Genomic DNA, 6918 nt, shown 5'->3' with positions numbered 1-6918 from the left:
CTTATCTCGTCATTCCCTAGCACTTCCGTATCCCATTTCTTTGCGTGTTGATTCTTCCTGACTAATGCCTTAAACTGAAGTCTACTCTTCATCACTACTACATTGAGGTCTGAGTCTATATCTGTTCCTCGGTACGTCTTACAATCCAGTTTCTGATTTCGAATTCTGCCTGACGGTGATGTAATGTAACTAAAATCTCCCGTATCACCAGACCTTTTTGAAGTACACCTCTTCCTCTTGAGTTTCTTGAACAGAGTATTGGCTATTACTAGCTCAAGTTTATTAGAAAACTCAATTAGTCTTTCTCCTCCCTCAATCCTTGTCCCAAGCCCATATTCACCCGTAATCTTTTCTTCTACTCCTTCCTCTACAAACTATTTCCAGTCACCCATGGCTATTAGATTTTCAGCTGCCTTTACGTTTCAATATCCTCATATACTTTGCCTATCTCTTCATCTTCAGCTTGCGACGTCTGCAAGTATACCTGAACTATCGTTGTCGGTTTTGGTTTGCTGTATTCTGATAAGAATAACCCTATTATTGTACTTGTAAGTAGGCTGTTTAGGTTTTTTTTTTTATTGGTAACGCCACCTCTGTATAAAAATCACTGGCTGTGCTGTGTGCAGTCTGTGTCTAGTTTGCATTGTTGTCTGCCATTGTAGTGTTGGGCAGCGGCAGCTGGATGTGAACAGCGCGTTGCGTTGCTCAGTTGGAGGTGAGCCGCCAGCAGTGGTGGATGTGGGGAGAGAAATGGCGGAGTTTTGAAATTTGTCATGAACTGCTATATATATTATGACTATTAAGGTAAATACATTGTTTGTTCTGTATTAAAATCTTTCATTTGCTAACTATGCCTATCAGTAGTTAGTGCCTTCAGTAGTTTGAATCTTTTATTTAGCTGGCAGTAGTGGCGCTCGCTTTATTGCAGTAGCTCGAGTAACCAAGATTTTTGTGAGGTAAGTGATTTGTGAAACGTATAGGTTAATCTTAGTCAGGGCCATTCTTTTGTATGGATTTTTGAAAGTCAGATTGCGTTGCGCTAAAAAAAATATTGTGTGTCAGTTTAAGGACAGTCATGTATAATTGTTGAAAGGGGACGTTTCATACTGTTCACATTAACACAATCTCTACCCTACCTTCCTATTCATAACGGGTCCTACTCCCGTTGTACAATTTTCAGCTGCTGTTGATATTATCCTATACTCATCTGACCAGAAATCCTTGTCTTATTTCGCTTCACTGACCTCTACTTTATCTAGATTGAGCCTTTGCATTTCCCTTTTCAGATTTTCTGGTTTTCCTACCACGTTCAGTCTTCTGACATTTCATGCCCCGATGTTATCCTTTCGTTGATTATTTAGTCTTTTTCTCATGGTCACCTTCCCCTTGGCAGTCCCCTCCCGGAGATCACAATGGGGAACTACTACGGAACTTTTTTCAATGGAGAGATCATCATGACACTTTTTCAATTACAGGCCACATATCCTGTGGATACACGTTAGGCGTCTTTAATGCAGTGGTTTCCATTGTCTTCTGAGTCCTCATGCTGTTGACCATTGGTGATTCTTCCGCCTTTAGGGGTAGTTTCCCACTCCTAGGACAAGAGAATGCCCTGAACCTCTGACCGCTCCTCCGCCCTCTTTGACAAAGCCGTTGGCAGAATGAGGTTGACTTCTTATCCGGGAAGTCATCGACCGGCAGTGGTGATTATTAATCAAAATTTAAACAGTGGCGCGTTTCCAGTCAGGGACTGAGGACGTTTTGATTACTAATCAAGGACGCTATCCCTAGACCACAGGTGCGAACTTCGCTAAATATACAAAGATAGTAAAAGTGAGGTAAAATGCATTACGAAAGCATCTTCTTCACATCACGTCTTTGTCTTCTTCGTTATTTGAAATGCACCAACAGAAACAATTTTCATTACCGAGGACAAATAAGTCGTTTTACTACAGCAAATACGCATTCAAGAATAGTAAAGGTTTCTGAATTTCCGTCCTGACACGATGGTATTCAAGCGAGCGCTGCAACGTTTAGTAATCAAAATAGTTGTTGCATGCAAACGACAGAAATAATGAGCAAGAATCAATAGTAAACACCCGTCTGATATTGTTTTGGGCTACTTAAAATGGCGCCAATCCCCACCCACTCTTACTTCAAAACAACGTACAGCGTAAATCTGTAGGATTTATAGGGGCATCTCCCTTCTTTTTTTACCTGCTTGGTAGTAGAACGTCTAATATAACAATAGCGACAATGAGTCTCGTTTTTGTTATCTCCAACGATAGCAGAGCCCCAAGTGATCAACAAGTGACACTTCTGAGTATGGTATCGGATGAGTGCGAACACAAACGCACAAACGTTTATATTAATTTGTAACATAATTTTGACGACAGGATGAATATGCAGTGCCATAAAAGTCGACAATAACTAAACATTACACCACATTTCTAATGACACAGTTTCCCAAGGACAGTGGGAACTACGAAACGACGCGTTACAAGACAGTTTATTTACAGTTCTCTTGTAACGTACAGATATTTACTGAATAATGTTTTCCTTTAATAACAGAAAATTGCTAGTGAACACCAAAAGATTTGGCCTTTAACAAAGCTTTGTTTGGTTCGTCACACTTTCAGCCGAATCGGTGTTACATGCACACGACAGAAATAATGAGCAAGAAGCAATAGTAAGCAGTAGTCTGATAATGTTCTGGGCTACTTAAAATGGCGGAATTCCCCACCCACTCTTGCTTCAAAACAACGTACAGCGTAAATCTATAGGTTCTATAGGGGCATCTCCCTTCTTTTTTTACCTGCTTGGTAGTAGCACAGTCAATATAACAATAGCGACAATCCATGTCGTTTATGTTATCTCCAGCGATAGCAGCGCCCCAAGTGATCAACAAGTGACACTTCTGAGTATGGTATCGGATGAGTGCGAACACAAACGCACAAAAGTTTATATTAATTTGTATCATAGTTTTGACGATATAATGAATATGTACTGCCATAAAACTCGACAATAACTAAACATTACACCACATTTCTAATTATACACTTTCCCAAGGACCATGGGAATTACGAAACGGTGCGTTATAGGACAATTTATTTACGGTTCTCTTGTAACATTCAGATATATACTGAATAATGTCGTTTTCCTTTAATAACAAACAACTGCTAGTGAACTCCAGAAGATTTGACATTTAACAAAGCTTTGTTTTGTTCGTCACACTTTCAGCAAAATCGGTGTTGTATGCACACGACAGAAATAATGAGCAAGATGCAACAGTAAACAGTAATATGATAATGTTTTGGGGTACTTAAAATGGAAACCTATATGGAATGTAAAACATTATTTAACGTATCAAATAAGCCACCACAACTGTAGTCTAAGGGAAAACTACACAGAGATGGTAAGTCGTCGAAAGCAATAAAACTTTTTCCCAACGATGGAGACACTTATTTCACAACTGTTGCTAAATCTAAGTTACAAATGTGCAAGAGTCTTCAACGCCTTCGCTTTTGAAACAGAAGTAATTACATTTACAAAAATATTCGTGCATTAGAACGTCGAGAGAAGTGTAAGAAATCATTTGATTCCACTAAAATATTTAAGTGTCAAGGAAGTGTCTTTGATAATAACAAGGGACAATAACAGAAAAAAATGCTTCTCGTGCATGAAATGTGTTCATATTCTCTTACTTTCAGAGGAATAAGCAGCAAATATAGACATATTCTAAAGTACTCCTTCATTAATGAGTTGTAGCTTACGTCATTGGAGCAGTGTGATTCGGTTGTTTCTTCACGATAATTCATGTCTCTTGGAAACTTACTAATGCATGGAACACAAAAATGTGACAATTATTCCGTTAATTAGTAAAAAATTATGAAAATAAATGTTATGCTTACGACGCATGTGACTGCTTTCTCATTGCTTCGGGCGCTAGTATCGCTCCATCATTCGAACGGTGACAACTTTCGCTCCAGATTGTCGCCACCGTAGTAGTAATTTGTGGCAGTGCGGTTCGTTTTGGCAATGGCACGTGTTCTGTGTGCAACTGTGAATTTTCTATGATGTTTAACGAAACGCATACGGAAGAATATTTATAACGTGGCATTATATGAGGATACAGCAAGAAGAAATGTGTCACTATGTAGCACTTAACGTAACATGGCTCTAAAAGGAATTAGAAAGGATATGGGAAATTATTTAGTTGCCACTGTGTAGCCATGTCGTACCAACAATCCAACCAAGTGATAATTACTTGTGAAGTGCAGTTTCTCACTAACAGTATGCGTTCACATTCTGAGAATATTGAATTAAAACCAGTGTAAACAATTGATCCATTTTCTCAATTGTTTCCACAATCTCTCATTACAGATAATTTTGGCGCATAACCTTATTACATTCGCACTCAAGTAAAAAAACTCGAGCGTGCTGTTTCAGCCATTACAATAAATCATTCACTTTAGTAAATGCACCGTTATGTCTGTGTTCTTGTCGTTGTGGTCTTCAGTCCAGAGATTTGTATGAAGTAGCTGTGCACGTTACTCTACCCTTTGCAAGCTTCTTCATCTCTAAGTAACAACTGCAACCTATATTCTTCTGTATCTGCTTAGTGTAGTCATCTCTTTGTCTCCCTCTACGATTTTTACTATCCACGCTGCCCTCCAATACTAAATTGATGATCCCTTGAGGCCTCAGAACATGTTCTACCAACAAATCCCTTCTTGTAGTCAAGTTGTGCCACAAATTCCTCTTCTCCCCAATTCTATTCAGTACCTCCTCATTAGTTACGTGATCTACCCGTCTAATCTTCACCATTTTTCTGTAGGACCACATTTCGAAAGCTTCTATTCACTTCTTGTCTAGCCGGCCCGTGTGGCCGAGCGGTTGTAGGCGCTTCAGTCTGGACCCGCGCGACCGCTACGGTCGCAGGTTCGAATCCTGCCTCTGGCATTGATGTGTGTGATGTCCGTAGGTTATTTAGGTTTAAGTAGTTCTAACTTCTAGGGGACTGATGACCTCGGATGTTAAGTCCCATAGTGCTCAGAGACATTTGAACCATTTTTGAACTTCTTGTCTCAACTATTTATCGTCCATGTTTCACTTCCATACAAAGCTACACCCCATACAAATATTTCACAAAAGACTTCCTGCCACTTAAATTTCAGCTCTATGTTAATAAATTTCTCTTCTTCAGAAACGATTTCCTTGCCATTGCCAGTCAACATTTTATATTCTCTCTGCTTCGACCATCATTAGTTACTTTGCTCCCCGAATAGCAAAACTGATCAATTACTTTAAGTGTCTCATTTACTAATTTAATTCCCTCACCATCAACTGATTTAATTCGACTACATTCCATTGTCCTGGGTTTGCTTTTGTTGATGTTCATCTTATCCCCCTTTCAAGACACTGTCCATTCCGTTCAGCTGCTCGTCCAGGTTCTTTGCTGTCTCTGACAGAATTACATTGTCGTCGGCAAACATCAAAGTTTTTATTCCCTCTCCATTAACCTTAATTCCTACTCTAGATTTTTCTATTGTTTCCTTTATTACATGCTCAATATACAGATTGAATAACATTGGGAATAGGCTACAACTCTGTCTCACTTCCTTGCCAACCACTGCTTCCCTTTCAGGCCCCTCGACTCCTATAACTGCCACTTGGTTTCTGTACAAATTGTAACTATCGATTCGCTCCCTCCATTTGATCCCTCCCACCTTCAGTATTTGAAAGAGAGTATTCCAGTCAACACTGTCAAAAGCTTTCTCTAAGCCTACAAATGCTAGAAACGTAGCTCTGCCTTTCTTTAATCTACCTTCTAAGATAAGTCGTAGGGTCTGTTTGGCGTCACGTGTTCCACCATTTCTACGGAATCCTAATTCATCTTCCCCGAGGTCGGCTTCTACCAGTTTTTCCATTCCTCTGTAAAGAATTCGTGTAAGTATTTTGCAGCCGTGACATATTAAAATGATAGCTAAGTAATTTTCACATCTGTCAACACCTACTTTCTTTGGGATTCGAATTACTATATTCTTCTTGAAGTCCGTCTCATACATCTTGCTCGCCAGATGGTAGAGTTTTGTCAGGGCTGGCTCTGCGAAGACTATCAGTAGTTCTAGTGGAATTTTGTCTACTCCCGGGGCGTTGTTTCGACTTAGGTCTTTTAGTACTCCGTCAAATTCTTCACGCAGCATCATATCTCCCATTTCATCTTCATCTACGTCCCCTTCCATTTCCATAAAATTACTCTCAAGTGCATCGCCCGTTTATAGCCTCTGTATACTCCTTCCACCTTTCTGCTTTCCCTCCTTTGCTTAGAACTGGTTTTCCAACTGAGCTCTTAATATTCATACAAAAATTTCTCTTTTCCCCAAAGGTCTCTTTAATTTTCCTATAGGCTTTATCTATCTCACCCCTAGTGATATATGCCTCACCATTATTACATTTGTCCTCTGGATATCCCTCCTTAGCCATTTTATTATCCCTGCTTAGCCATTTTGCTGTCGATCTCATTTTCGAGACATTTCTATTCCTTTTTGCCTGCTTCATTTACTGCAGTTTTATATTTTCTCCTTTCATCACTTAAATTCGGTATTTCTTCTGTTACCCAAGGATTCGTACCAGCCCTCGTCTTTTTACCTACATGATATTCTGCTGCCTTTTATCTGTGTGAGCAGCTATTTTGATTGACCCGTAAATAGTATTTTAATGTGCTTGCGTGATTGTGTGAATGATTATTGAAGTTTTTACGCGGTTATGTGCACAGATATTTAATTATAACTTGGCGTCTGGTAATCCGATGTCTTCACATTTATATTTTCAATAAAGTAATATCTTTCACAGTAAATCCCAAAGATCACGTTATACGATTCCCGCCATATGAGCACTTTTTTACTGGTATGGCTG

The sequence above is a fragment of the Schistocerca nitens genome, chromosome 4 (assembly GCF_023898315.1).
Source record: "Schistocerca nitens isolate TAMUIC-IGC-003100 chromosome 4, iqSchNite1.1, whole genome shotgun sequence".
In the NCBI taxonomy this organism is placed as follows: Eukaryota; Metazoa; Arthropoda; class Insecta; order Orthoptera; family Acrididae; genus Schistocerca; species Schistocerca nitens.
The sequence above is the reverse complement of the archived record's forward strand: the minus strand, read 5'-3'. Positions refer to the sequence as shown.